Source organism: Momordica charantia (genome assembly GCF_013281855.1).
Source record: "Momordica charantia cultivar OHB3-1 chromosome 3 unlocalized genomic scaffold, Mcharantia_2.0 BLBB01000003.1, whole genome shotgun sequence".
Lineage (NCBI taxonomy): Eukaryota > Viridiplantae > Streptophyta > Magnoliopsida > Cucurbitales > Cucurbitaceae > Momordica > Momordica charantia.
Window position 1 is genome coordinate 9,647,742 of NW_028275161.1, and position 16,073 is coordinate 9,663,814.

Consider the following 16,073-nt stretch of genomic DNA (forward strand, 5'->3'; position numbering starts at 1 on the left):
TTGGCTAGGGATAGGGAAAGAATAACCATTGTAACTCCCACTAAGTATGAGTATGCTGACCTTATTTCCTATTCCCTAATAACTGCAAATTATTTTGTTAATTAAGAACCACAAAACTTTAATGAGGTAATAAGTGACGAACACAAAGATAAATGGTGGGCTGCTATGAGGGAAGAGTATGATTCTCTGATAAGACGAAAAATACACCCATATTTTATATATTTATTTTACATTTTATTAATTTATTATGTTTAAATATTTGAATTTAATTATAATTTATAATTTTGTGGTAGATTGAAGATATTCAGAATAATAATTTAAAAACACAATTTTAGAGGGTAATGTGGACTTCACCAAATTGGGAAGAGTTCAACGAATAAATACAGACACAATTATTATGGCGGGAAGCTTTAATTTGAGAATTATGAATTTTTAAGATATTTTGTAAATAAAGAGATATAATCAAAGTAGGAAACATAAACCTCAATTGATTAGGAACTCTTTTATTTAATTTGTTTTCTTAAAAATGATATTTCCCAATTAGTTAGAAATTCTTTATTAGAGATAATTCTTCTTTAAAAGAGGATAAAGTTAATCTCTATAAATAGAGAAACCTTATTGGGAGATCCATCATTCAAGTTCCAACGAAAAGCTCTCTTCTCCGAAATTCAGTTCTCTCCCTCTACCATGAGTGGCTAGGCTTTAATTCTTCCAACTCAAGGGTGATTCAAGTCCAATTGTAAGTTTGGGAGGCTCAAGTTAGATAGAGATTTCTTCTTTTTCAAGTATTCTTTGTTTTTTGTTCTTATTATTTATGAACAATTTATATTAATTAAATTGACGCCTTAATTTATATTAATTGTTCTACTGCTATCCATGAGTTTGTGATCCGTAATTGTCATGAATGATTGAAATGAGTAGCAAAGGGCTGGCTTATGTGTGTGTATTTATGGCTTTTCCATGTTTACATAGCTTGCATAATAAACACTAGGGAAACAAAGGGACAAAATTAATTAACTTGCAGCTATCTCAAATTAATTGATTTTGGTTTAGTCATTCTCATCATCCTTAATTCTATTCTTTGATTAATATGGAACGCCATGGTGCTCAGTTGATTAATTAATAATATTTAATTTTGATGCTTGGTCTAGATTAATTAAATTAGGAGAATTAAAACTTACCACGGCTGTTCCGAGTAAGTAGACTAAGTTCTTGAATCAAGAAATCAATTTTTTTTATATAAAGCCGATGATCAAGATTACAATTGGATGAAAATCACACCTTTGGATTGGAAGCTTGGTAAGATTAACTTTCATTTTCCTTCTAGTTTATCTTTTTAAATTTCAAAACTTAATTACAAAACCCCCATTTTTTAACTTTGAGAAATTAATTCATTGGTTCCCTTGGGATTTGACCTGGTCTTACTACTTCTACAAGTTAAATTTAGTAAAATCAATAATTATTTTGGAGGGCCTCGACAACCCTTACCATTCTCTCATAAAGAATCAAACTGAGGTTCTTGTTAATAAGCCCATAGATGCTAAACTAGTAGGTTACAAGTGGCTTTATAAGGTTAAGAGAATCCTTTAGAAATTAACAAGGCTTGTTACAAGGCTAGGTTAGTTGCAAAAGGGGTTACTCAAAGGGAGGGTGTAGATTATGATGAAGTTTTTTTCCCCTGTTATAATACGCATTTCTATTAGAATATTACTTGCATTTGTTTATCACTTGATTTTGAGTTGGAGTACATGGATGTTAAGAAAACTTTATTGCATGGTGAGCTTGAGGAGACCATTTACATAGACCAACCTCCAGGATTTGAAGCTCTCAAACAAGAGAAGAAGGTATTTCTTTTTACAGGATCTTTACATGGCTTAAAACAATCACCGCGGCAATGATATAAAATATTTGATTCATAGAACGTTATCCATCAATTTTAGTAGAAGCAAGCATGATAGTTGTGTTACTTAAACAAGTCTCTAATGTTAATATTATCTACTTACTTATCTATGTTGGTGACATGTTAATTGCCTGTAAGTCCATGCATGAGGTTAACAAGTTAAAAGGTCTTTTAAATAAAGAGTTTGACATGAAAAACTTAGGCAATACTAGGAGATAATTAAGAATTGACATAATTAGGTCAAAAAGAAAATAAATTGTACTTATCTCAATCTTAGTACGTTAAAAGGCTAGTTAAAAGAGTAAATATGCATGATAGTAATAAGGTAAATACTCCTTTTGGAAAACATTTCAAATTACCTATTGATGATTCTCCCAAATCATCTAAAGAGACAGAAGAAATGCATGATATTTCACATGCTAGTATTATTGTTGGGAGTTCAATGTATGATATGATTTGTACTAGACCTAACCTTGTATATCAACTTAGTGTTGTTAGTAGATTTATTGCAAATCCTACTAAACACTGGAATGCTATAATGTAGATCGTTAGATATCCTGCATTTCATACTGATTCATGCCTTGTTTAAGGTGGAGCTAGTACAATTGGTTGCAATGGTGTATGGATAAAAATTAATGGATATGTTGATGTTAACTATGTTGCTGATGTTGATAAGTCTAGGTCTTTGACTGATTTTGTGTTTAAGCTTTTTTATTATACAATAAGCTAAAAATCTAGTTTACGGTCTATATAGTCGCACTATCTACAACTGAATGTTGCACTTGCTGAAGCTGTTAACTTTATGGCTCAAGGGTACTGTGTCTGAATTATGTTGTAATGATAATGTCTTTGTAATTGTTTTATATGATAGTCAACATGCACTACACTTATCCAAAAATCGCTCTCGCACGAAAGAACTAAATAAATTGATGTTCATTATCATATTGTTAGAGATGTCATAAATGATGTTTAGTTTAGGTTAAGAAGGTTGCTTCTTAATGTAATACTGCTGATATGTTAACTAAAATATAGAAAACTTTCAACATTTGTGAAAGAATATTGCAGCTCGATAAGGTGTGATTGAAATAGGATGGTTGTTTCGATTGCAAGCTCCATTTCTTGATAAATAGAAATCAAGGTGGAGATTGTTTTAAATGAGGTTCTTTTCAATTTATTTATTAATTTAGCATTCCTCTTATGTTCAATGGTGTATTGTTATATTTTTTTTAAATTAATTTGATTAATGTTCTTGATACTATTTTAACTAATTATGTTAGATAATTAGTTCTGGAGCCAAAAATATAGGTAAGCCAAAACTCACGTTTTTCTCCCTTATTTACTTTACCCATTTACCCATTTACTAATTAGTTTTATTATGTCTTTTACCTAACTGTTTTGTTGTGTGTTTTATCTAGGAGTCTTCACTAGTGAAGAGAAAAACACTAGCCACCACAAAGAAAAATCTTGAGAGAAAGTGTGTGTGAGAGAAAGAGAGGAAACCTTCCATTCATCGCTACGGATGATTTTGGCCATCATTGTCACCGTCGCCGTTGTCAAAGATGCACCAGCATCAAGTTGTTCGGTAAAGGACTGGCAGATGTGCTCTGCAAAATAGCATATTGGGTTGCAGGTTTGAAGTCATGTAGACCGCATGCCTGAAAAGTGTGTTGTCCATTAAGGCTTGAAAAGTCTGTTGTCGATTTTTGGTCGGTAGCAGATTCGTGAGGTGCTATCCATGTTGTCCAAAAGTGTGGGTGTTCAAGTTCCATGGTGATGTTGATCGAGATTGGTTTTCGTCTTTGTTGGATTCGGAGATCGACTTGAAAGAAGACGAGAAAAGTTGTATCTCTCAATTCTCTTTATTTTTCTTCTGGAATTATTCCCTTACAAATATTATATTGTATGTAGTTATACTAGTTTCCATCCTTAATAATATTGACTTGCAAGGGTATCATTCTTGCAAGTGGATGCATGTCTTAACGGACTGAACCATTATAAATCCTTTTTTGATCTCTCGTACATTTTGATAATTTCATTATATTGAATCTGTGCGGCGTTGTAAATTGATAAAAATCGTTGTATACTCACTATTTTGACTAAATAATTCTTGACAAATAATTGTTATTGTCCTTTGAGTTAGGAACAAAAATAAAGAAATAATATATGTATATATATTCCAGGTGGTGGAAGCAGGCTCATGAATTTCAAATAAGGTGGAACATAAAAAAATCGGCACAAGCTGGGCAAGTAGAAGATGAACTCAAGCAGGTAGCTACACTAGTAGAAATTCAGTTTATCGTGACGTTTTTTAAACGTCACAAAAATTAGAACACGTGACAGTTAAAAATCGTCATGAAAAAAATAGTCTTCAACGACGTTTTTAAACGTCATGAAAATTATTTCGTGACGATTTAAGAATGTCACGATTAAGACTTTTAGTGACGTTTAAAAAAGTCACCGTAAGTGATTAACCGTGACGACATTTGATTTCGTGACGGTCATACAATGTCACGGAAAGACCTTGAATAGCGAGGAAAGGTCACGTGATATTCTTTCATGACAGTTTTAAAACGTTACGAAAAAATATTTCATGACTTTGAATAAGCATCTTAGAATCATTTTTGTGACGTTTTAAAAAAGTCACGAATGATTTCCTTTTGTGACGATAAAAAAAAGTATCACCGAAAATGTATTTGATTTAGCTTGCAGATGTCGCGTAATAGAAATATCATATAATCAAATTGTCGATCGAACACGCAAATAGATTAATTTAGATAACAAAGTTGAAATATATTAATTATGAACAAAGAATCTAATATATTAGTATTCTCAAACAGAAATTACAGAATTATAAAATTAAACATGTTCCCAATACACCAACCCCAACAAGGAAGCTCATCCATCAATTAGATCTCCTACTCTAATTGTCGACTTCTTTGAGGTCGTGAAAGACCTAATGAAAAAAACAATACCCAAGTCAGATAAATGAATAATGAAAGCTAGATAAGGGAAGAAAGTCGCTTTCTAAAAGAACGTGTCTATGTATTAAAAATTACAAAGGATCGTGATATTTGCAAATAACATTCTTAAATAAACACACTAGGAGCCTAACACAATAGTAATTCTTGAAAATACAGATTCCAACACAACAAAATTGATTAAACAAAAACCAACCTTTGTACACTTCTTCTACATCATTTAGTAATATCGCATAATATTTAAAAATTTAAACAAGTATCACAATGATTGAAAACGTACATTAATCTTCTACAACACTACAAATAATCAACCTTCATAGTCTTCCATGTAAACTTACTCAATAATCTGATAAAACAACCAACATCGCAACCAAACAAAGATTCCAACAAAAGAAGCGTGATTAAAATAAAGGACATGCCTACACTTTTTCTACATCCATAAATTACATAGCACAAAATATCAGTACAATCATAAGGTTTGTAAATGTAAAATCATCCCATAACGAAAGTATCAATATTAAGTATTCATAAAACTCTTATGTATTTACACAATAATATGATACGATAACCAACAAAATGACCAAACAAAGTTCCAAACAGAACATAAGAGGTACAATAACAAAAGAACCCAACACTTCTTCTATATCCTTCAGCAGCATAGTGCAAAATATACTTAAACAATATAGCACAAACTAGCTAGTATATCAGAAGGATTGTAAACGTACATTACTTGTATAACGACAGTATCTATAATCAATATTCAGTCTTCCTTGTGAACTTACTCAATAATTTGATAAATGTGCTAAATTAGCTATACTTACAGCATATAACAAGTTCGATTCAGAAAGATTTAAGATTCAAATGCTATAGTATGAATATTGATGAAAAACAAGTTAGCTTACCTTTGTTATAATGGAACTTTGATGGAAACGACCATAACATGCTTCATCTCACCTGGACGCGGTTCGACAATATAAAAATCTTTTACAACTTCTCGTTCCAGTCCGAAACTTGCTTCTGTCATATAAACCAATAATAAACAACTTAGGAAAAGGGACTTTCTCAAAAAATTTTACATAAACAATAACATTCAAACAAAATTTTAAATAATGCAGTACCATATATGCGTTGAAGTAGGAACCCAACCAAGAATTTACTTGTATGACAAAACAGATACTTCAAAGTAATGTCTGACGAAATAGTCCTACCAGAAAATTTGAATATTCAGATTACTCGAATGGTTATAAGTACTACACCTTCAAATGAATAAACAGGGATATAGTTAACAACTCACACCAAAATTTTTCTCTTCGTCAGGTGTGAGATAAAATGACCAAGAAAGTATAAGGTAGCCACCAGTCCAAAAAACATACCTAACAAAAGTGTTGCTACCAATGCATCAACCATGAACTCAAAGAATGTGCAAGCAAAAAATATATTATATGCAACATGAGTTCATGATCGACCCAATAAGGTAATTACACATATCTTATGTAAAAGTTAAGTAGGACCCAACAAACTCGGTCCACTCCATTCTCAACATGTTGATGTCGTCTTTTGTATATTTATTTGGTTCAAGTTTCATCTGTAATCATAGAATCAGTAATTAATTAAGTTTGAGACATTTCGCATATATACATATATTTTGATATTCATGCAGGCTAAATTATTACTTACTACATCTGGGATCGAAGTGCTCTTTTGGCTGACTATGACCCACATGAATCGCATCACATAATGCCCACATTCTGTCGATCCAGGTTGTCTTAGACACTATGCATACAACAAGACATTTCGCAGATAGTAAGCTGATAATAAATACAACAGTGACTATGAACCACTTAATGAGTCAACATCATCTCGTACCTTTACACACTTCCATTGTACCTTTAGTTTATTACATTCATTGAAAGCCTTACGAAGCGATGTACAATAAGTTTACAAATCGAATGAACTTAAGCTCATAATCATTAGATGACTTCTACGTACCAGTTGACAACATCCATGATATCATTGTCCAGACGATTTCTCAAAGGGTTTATTGAATACACCATGGTCTTCGAGTAATCAATGATGATCAATATCCAATGAGATCTATGCATTCCAAATAAATGAGAAAATCAGTTAAATTAGACATACCTACCACAATAGTTAAACAAATGAAAATGACTTACCCACTGTTGTAGGGAGCAAGAAGCAATTGACCCGACTCCATTGACATAAGTCATTTTGTCAAATTATCCGATCGTGCTTCTTTCAAAAGATTGGATGTTGATATTGATCCAGCATCAAGAAATTTATACATATGAGATGCACCTTACGTCACCAAGTTCTTGTAGTATCTAGAAAACAACTAAAAGTCAAACATTAACGATATGATGATGTTATCGTACCGATGATCTCATTAAAAGTCAGGGCACTTACATGATGTACGCATCCATGCACGGATCAGTTATCGGCTTCATCTCATAAAATGTTTGTACGACGTCCGTCCATACCTTACAGATGCGTTTACATCCGAACACTTCTTCAGTCACTGGCAATTTTACCTGAGATTTACACATCTTCATTTCACGAAGTAGGCATCGCAGAGCAATTGGGGTCGTTCTATCATATTCGAATGGGTATAGCTCGAGCACTTCTTCTCTCGTTGCAACCTCCTACTTAGTTGAAGGAATTGAAGTTAGTCTTACACTACAAAAAGGGACGTAATACTTAAATTATGTTAAACTATGTTACCCTTTTCTCATTGATGGCAATGAGGTGTCCTGGCCATAATCTGTCCAAACCTAACTCTTCAACTAGTAGGTTTGATCCTCTATTAAATGGAATAGGCACATGGCAATCCTTCTAGAAAACTACATCAATTGATACCTTCACATTGCCTCCAAATATCGTTACTAATGCAACGATGTTGTCGATTGACCCGAATGACAGTTGACAAGAATCTCCCTCCTAAATTAAAGTCATCCACAAGAATAAGTCAATAATGTTATGTCCATAATAGTTGAACTAATAGAATTGATGTATTATTTTAAGGGACACATTTTTCTGCTCATTATTAGTTGCCTACAAGAAAACGATTAAGTCGCCTAAATTAGTCATGTGTTGACAAGATAACAAAAAATAAGCTAAATAACAATCTTACCTTTTCTTCCCTTGTCTTCACTTCAAAAACATCGTCTCCTTTTTCTCCTTCCATAGCCTCCCCTCCTATTTCTCCTTTCTTTATCTTCTCTTCTTTTTTTCCTATTTCTACTTCTCTTATATTATTTGTTTTTTCTCCTTCCTTACTGTCCTCTCCTTTTTCTCCTTCCTTCATCTTCTCTTCCTTTTCTCGTTTCATTGTCTCCCACCTTACTATCACTTGGTATCGAACCATTTTGGTTATATTTCGCCAATTCATCTTCCAACTCTTTAACCCTTTTGGCGTACCTATCTTCGAGATTCAGACAAACCTTCTCATCTTCAAACTTTGATGTCGACCGTTTCCTTGGTTTATGATAGTATTGAGTCTTCGTTATATACTTTCCCACACTCGTAAGTCGTCCAGGATGGTCTTGTGTACCCAAAGGAAATGATAGTGCATCTTCTTCTGGAGAGTTGTTGTCACCATCTTGACACTGTGTAACTTTTATCTCCTCCTACATTTGTAGAATGGGATTTAAATAAGTAAAAGATGAATCAGTATAGAAAAATACTCATACGTCGATACGTACCATGCGTTCGACTACGACTCTAGTACATTCTTCGTTGATATTTCCATCTTTGTCCATACGCGCTTTCTTCATAGCGTGCCTCGATCCCTCGGGTCCTCATCACATTGAGAATTTTTATGTATAGAAAGTTAGGAAAACTTAGCGAATACGGATTAAAAGATCATCGAGACTTATGATATCCGATTCAGTAGGTGTATCTTACCAATTCTTCTGAGAGATTCGCGTACCCCTTTCATGACAACATGTGGTTGTACACATGCATTCCCCGCAATTCTCTATTCCGTTCACTTAAAGCCTTTATAATAATGCATAAATTCGTATCAGTTTTAGATGCATTTGTCTATATACATTAAACAAAAAGTACTAATATATATCATCACCATAAGAAGTACCTGGAATTTCGTACTTAGTCTCGACTGGACAAACCGGTCCTAGTGTTGTTGTGGAATATGGGATTCATCATACGGTACCACCTTTAACTTTGTTGGATCATCGCGATAAGGGTTTATATAGGTGGCAGTTAACCTCCATTTATATTGACGAAATAAAGTACTAACACAGCTCAAGATATCTTTCTTTGCCCTCCGATCCACAACGAATCCACCCTATTTTGTCAATAATAAGTAGATAAGATTACTGCCTCACTGAAATCATTATATTCGGCTTTAAATTTAAGTATACCTTAACCAACTCATATATCTTATCTTTTGTCTCGATCGGAACCAGCTTCCAATGGTCATATATTATTGGGACATGGTGACGAACGCACGTCCCAATCCAGCTACTCAACTTATGCCCATTCTTACCTATTGATTGCCCTTCTTTATTGTATTTAATTACTTTCTTCTTTCTTTCACTATTTGCACATGTGATATCGTGCATCCTAGTACGTCCACGGGTCTTTCGTTTGCTGGACTCTCCCTTTACATCCTCACCGGCAGGCTGCTTATTATCTTCAATTGACTTGGCCTTCCTCCATCTGTTTCAAATTGTTTGACAAAATATACTTAAACAAGATTAGGTCAAGCATTGAATATGCATAGTAAAGCACAATCATTAAATCGCATCGCCTTAAGCATTACATATGGAAAATAGTAATTAAACTACTTGGAATTACTTTACTCATGAAAATATTCTAGATAAAGATTAGTACAAGCATTTCAAATTACAAACGAAGTCATAGAAATACTAAGCATAGTATGGTTGATATTAAGTAATATGGGTTATAGGAACATCATTGGTATTACAATCTCTTCCTCTATGTTGTGAGTCAAAATGGTTTTCATCACTGGAGGGTGTCCGAATCGACGTTGGAGGACAATGTAGAAAAGTATCCCCAAGCTCATCAATAAAACCTGCACAATGTACATCCCTTTGCAGCGGTCTGATAACAATAAACCATTTTACATCTGTTGGATCTTCTACGTAAAAAACTTGTCTACCTTGTGAAGCTAGAATAAATGAGTCAGATGTATGGTCAATACGACTCAAGTCAACCAAAGTGAATCCAAGTTCATCTGTCCAGACACCAGTTCGACTATCTACCCAATCACATTTGAACAATGGAATTTTGAGTTTGTTGTAGCTAATTTCCCATATGTCTTGAATGACTCCATAAAACGTCATGTCTACAACAATAGGGTTCTTGTCATTCGCACTAGACACTTGCATGGTTGTAGCAACCAATCTAATTCCACTATTTTGAACAGTTCGAGTAGAGTCACGAGATTTAGTGTTGTAGCAACACTCATTGACCTTATAACCCTCATAAGTTAGAACATCTGGATTGGGGTCATGTGCTATCCATCTCTTAAAGTCTCCGAAATGTTTTTACCATTACGAAATTCCCCCATAACCTATTATACAAATATGTAAAACCTGTTAAATTCCAAAATCGTTTCATATGAATGTATTTGGAAAAAACATTAAAACAATTTAATTACCTCCTCACGGATCCAAGAACCAAATGATCAATTATGTTCATCCTGCAACCACTTTTCATTGGTCGATCTACTTGGATATTTCAATTTCAGAGATTCCATATGGTGACTACATGTTAATCATCAATCAGCGGAAAGAAATATATACTAAGTTAATAAATGATATAAACTATTTACTAAGTACGATTACATGATATATGGTTGTACAACATCAGTGTTCTCCAACACGTAAAGATGAGCTTGTTTGAGATGTTGTACAGTAGGTTTCACGTAACATCCAACTGATAGGTCTATCAATGAGTGATTCTTCTCTTCCGCAAAGTGAGCCTAGCCCAACTGGTTCTAGTCCAGATAAGAACTCAGTACAGAATTCCACAACTTCTTCTACTATGTATGCTTGGGCAATACTACCTTCAGATTGAGTTTTATTACGGACGTAGCCTTTCAATACTTTCATGTATCGTTCAAATGGATACATCACCGTAGGTATATAGACCCACACAGTTTAATTTCCCTTACAATATGAACAGTAAGATGCACCATTACTGTGAAGAACGACGGTGGGAAGTACTTTTCCAATTGACATAAGGTTACGATAACGTTATCTTGCAGTTCATCTATTTCGGACACATTCAACTCCTTAGAGCATACTCTATTAAAGAAAAAACAAAATCTTGTGATGGCATAGCGCACATCCTTAGGGAGTACTGATCGGAGAGCAACTGGAAGAAGTTGTTGTATGAGAATGTGGCAGTCATGCGATTTAAGCCCCTTAAGTTTGATATCATCTACTGATACAAGACTACTGATATTTGAAGAATACCTTCCGGTACTTTGATTTTAGATAAATTCGTACAAAAATGTTGTTTCTCCTCCTTCGACAATGTGTAACATGCTAGAGGTATGTACGTTCTTTTTCCTCTGAATTGGGGTGCCAGTTTTGGTCTAATATTCATGTCAACAAGATCAAGCCTAGCAATTATTCCATCCTTACTTTTTTTTCTGATATATCAAGTAATGTTCCTACAATGTTCATGCAAATATTCTTTTAATTATGCATTACACGTCCAGACAATGTCTAACGTGCAATCTTTTCCAATAGGGAAGATAAAAAATACGGATCTTCTCTTCCAATACTTGTTTGGGAAGCCAATGTCATTCAATATTCCAAAAATATCGTCCCCTGACAATGGCGTTGGAGCAACTCTAAGCTCTTTTTTACCATCGAACGCCTTTTTCTGTTTTCTGTATGGAAGATGTCTTGGCAAAAATCTTCTGTGGCCCATATATGCATTCTTTTTCTCGTGTGCCAATCTAATTGAAGTAGTGTTCTCCCGATATATCGGGCAAGCTTTATAACTCTTAATGCTACAGCTGCACAAATTACCATATGGAGGAAAATCATTTATGGTCCACATTAAAACAGCCTTTAGTCTAAAGGTTTCTTGTCTATACGCATCAAAACATTCCACTCCACATTCCCACATGAGTTTTAGGTCATCAACCAGAGGGGCTAAATATATATTAATATCATAGCCAAGTTGTTTTGGGCCTGAGATCAACATGGTAAGCATTAGAAATTTCCACCTCATGCATAACCATGGTGGAAAGTTATATATAATTGTTATTACTAGCCAAAAACTGTAAAGACTATTCCTTTCACCATATGGATTCACCCCATCAGTTGATAAACCTAAGCGAAGATTCCTTGGTTTTTAACCAAAATTTAGCCAAATATGATCTATTAACCTCCATGACGAAGAGTCTATTGGATGTCGCACAATCCCATCCATTTTCCTATCTGTCGCATGCCAAACTAGATTTTTTGCATTACCCGAGTTCCTGAACAATCTTATAAACCTAGGAATAATTGGAAAGTATCACACTTGCTTAGCAGAAACTCCTTCTTTCTCCTTAGTTGAATTCTTATGTGTTTTCCATCTTGACGAATTACACTTAAAGACATTTAGTCATATCTGCGTACTCCTTTCTATACAAGCAACAATTGTTTGGGCATGCATCAATTTTTTCGTAACTCAACCCAAGGGCACACAACGTTTTCTTTGCTTCGTACATAGAATTCGGCATTTCATTAGGTTCTGGTAATATATCACTTGTTATGGACAGAAGTTCAGAAAGACTCGAGTTACTCCACCCAAATCTCACCTTCAAATTGTATAACCTTAGAAGAGTTGATAAATTTGTAAACTTTCCACATCCGGGGTACAATGGATACTTAGCATTATGAAAAATAGTTTCAAATGATTTTGGTACATCAGAGAATTCATCCTGAACATATTGAACCAAGCCACCCACCTCAAAAAAGTCGAGATCATCTTCATGGCTCTTGAGTGCATCATTATTGTACGTCTGTTCGACCGTGATATTTCCTAAGTCTTCACCGTGCCAAAACCATACCCTATAACTTTGGTCAATACCATTTGAATATAAATGATCTCTAACGGTTCCTATGTCCTTGTATATAAGATTCCCACACTTCAAAAAAGGACATCGGATGGAATTAGAACCATTTACATGACTCAACCCAAATTCAATGAATGTTTCAACTCCCACTTCATACTCTTTGGACAATCTATTTTTCTTCATCCATGACTTACCCATTTCACTACTAAAATGTTGACGACAGAAGATCAGTGAGACGTTTATAGCATAAAAAACACAACTTGCGAATATTCAATTCCAAAAGTTTATTACCAAGATCACATCATTAATCAAGAAAAGAAGTCAAACAATTGACATAAGGTTAGCGTGCTTTAAACTCAAACAAAGAAATCCAGCATCCATGTTCCGAACAAGCTTTATTGTCTAAACATCAAGCTTTCATGGGATCATTCCAAACATTAAACCACAACATCGCCAACATGCTTAAAATGAATCGCAACATCGCACGATTAAGGTTTCTAGCATAAGCAGATCCCAACCAAAACCCACTAACAAACTTAGCATAGCCAACAAGGTTATATACATCGTGCTTACAAACTCATGATACATTTTCCATACAACAACTATGCAACAGTTCATTCTCAAATCCACTGACAAACTTTGCATAGCCAACAAGTTTCTACATCATTAAACAATTTTACCATATCTCCCAATACAAGACAATACTTTCATAAATGTACCAACATAAACTAAATGTCAAACCCTATATGGTTAATTAAGGAAAGATAGAAAGGGGTAGTACCCAAAGATTTACGAAGAGCAGTGGTGGTCAGCGACGTTCGAGGTGGTCAACAGAGTTGGCGGTGGTCAACGGCATTCGCAGTGGTCTGCAGTACTTCGCGGTGGTTAGCAGTGTTCGCGTGTGGTGGTCAACAACGCTCGTGGTGTTCGTCTGTGTGGTCATCAATCTCTTGTCACGGTGGTCTGCAGTACTTCGTGTGTGGTGGTCAGAGGCAGCTTCGACCCTTACCGATTCAAGCGCCGGCCTCGACTCTCACCAACTGAGCGGTTTTGACCCTCACCGGTGTTGGATTCAACCGACAACGTTCGATTCCACCACCGGAGGCCTTTGATTCGACAGTAGCGCTTGATTCCACCGGAGCCATTTGGTCTAGCGACGTGGAGGTTGAAGTCGTGCAAAGGGTGAAGGGAGATTTCAGGATTTAGTGTAAAGGAAATTTTTTACAAAGGGTAAAGGTTACCCCTTTAGAGAATACAAAATAACTTTTAAAAGATTTATCCGTTAATTTTCATTTTTTCCTCTATTTTTTCATTATGTTTTGAAATTTACATACTCCAAAAAAATTTTCCTTTTTTTTTCAAGATTTCCTTTCTCAAGATTCATTAAATCTTTTTGGATAGAAGGAAAAAAAGATATGAAAATTTTGGGTATTATATAGGTAAAATTACAAAGTAAAAATAAAAATTGCAATTATTTGGCCCTCAATATTTTAGTAATATTTTGAGTGCAAAATTTCGAATAAATTTTACGCTTTTAGACTTTATGTTTTCTTAACTTAAATTCCAACAAATTAGCTTCAAATTTCTATAAGTTAATTTCTTTCTTTTTTTTTCTCTAGGTTTGTAATTTACAAATTTCAACAAATATTTGTATTTTATTTTTCTTAAGATTTGCAATATCAAATTGCAATCCATGGTATTGAAAATGTGAGCATTAATTAAATCTTTTTGGATTGATGAAAAGAAATTCATGAAAAATTGACTTCATCCACAAACAAAGCTATGTGATGTTTTAAGTTTCATGAAATCTCGAAATTTTATGACCTTTCGTGACGTTTAAAAATCGTAATAAAGTACCAAAAATCATGCATCTAAAAATATATGTGGTTTCGCTCTAATTCAATATTTTACAAAATTATTTATAATATAATGAAAATTTAAAATTACATATTCACTTTAATTCAATATAAAAATCTGTTGTTTCATAAATTGATCAAAAAAAATTTGTGACCACAAATAGAGATATTGACTCACCATGCAATGAAGGTTAAGAAATGTCACAAATGACGGCAAATTCGTTTGTCATCATGTTTTCCCATAGAAAATATCGCTCCAACATTTCATGACGTATTTTAAACATCACGAAAAGCAACGTTTAGTTACGTTCGTCACTAAAATATAGTTTTCCAACTTATAGTGACGTATACACAACGTCACAAAAAGCCTTACCTTTTCACGAATAAGTCAGAAATCTTCTTATCGTTTCGTGATGATTCTAAAACGTCACGAAAAATACTATTTCGTGACGTTTTTTACGCGTCATGAAAAAGTCGGCAATCCGAATAACTCCGTCTTTTCCCGCAAAAAACTCACATAAAGTGTTTCGTAACATTTTTTAGACGTCACAAAAACTAACTTTGTGTCAACGTATCGTGACAAGTAAAAATCATCACGAAAACACAACAATCTAGAACACTCCGTCATTTCCCGCAAAAAACGCGCCTCCAGTGTTTGGTGACAGATAAAATACGTCACGAAAGGTAAAAAATTCGGAACTCTCCATTTTTTCTCTCTAAAAATGCATTTTTTACCTTTCGTGACGTATCTTAACAATGTCGAACAGTATTTTACTATTCTTTACCGTCACAAACTCTCAAAATCCCAAAATTCTAGTAGTGTAGTTGAACATTAAATTTCCCATGAAGTTTAATTAGTTTTAAGCAACTTAAAGTGAGAACATAAGTAAGGAGTCGATTATTCCATCGGTTAGTGCAAATACATGCAGGTAAGCAAATAGATTCATCATGTGAAATTTCAACGTTTAGAGTAGGAACATTTTTCGAATATTGTACCTTGCCAATTTTAGGATTTGGGAGAGACTATATTTCTTGCATCATAAGTCATTGTTTCCTTGTTTTTAAATATTGTCTACTTTTGCTCTTTGTCCAACTTTCATATTTCCCTTAATTTTGAATGTTACATTTTTGATTCTAATTATCCAATTTTCCTTATTTCTTGTTCAAGTTTATTGGATTTTGAACATTAGGTTCTTGATTCTTTGTTTTCTTATTTCTTGAGTTCTACTTGTTTCTTGCTTGATTTTATATGTGTA

At 34.0% G+C, this 16,073-nt stretch overlaps 1 long non-coding RNA gene across 2 annotated transcripts; it reads left to right on the top strand.

Annotated features, from left to right (window-relative positions):
- The first annotated feature begins 651 nt into the window (after positions 1-651).
- On the top strand, positions 652-3,912 carry LOC148212323 (uncharacterized). 2 transcript variants are annotated; one of them, XR_015789833.1, is made up of 3 exons: positions 652-739; positions 1,782-1,844; positions 3,316-3,912. It is a non-coding gene; the product is annotated as an uncharacterized LOC148212323 (long non-coding RNA). The 2 variants fall into 2 exon arrangements; XR_015789832.1 differs by having other exon boundaries at positions 1,782-3,912.
- The last annotated feature ends 12,161 nt before the right edge of the window (positions 3,913-16,073 follow it).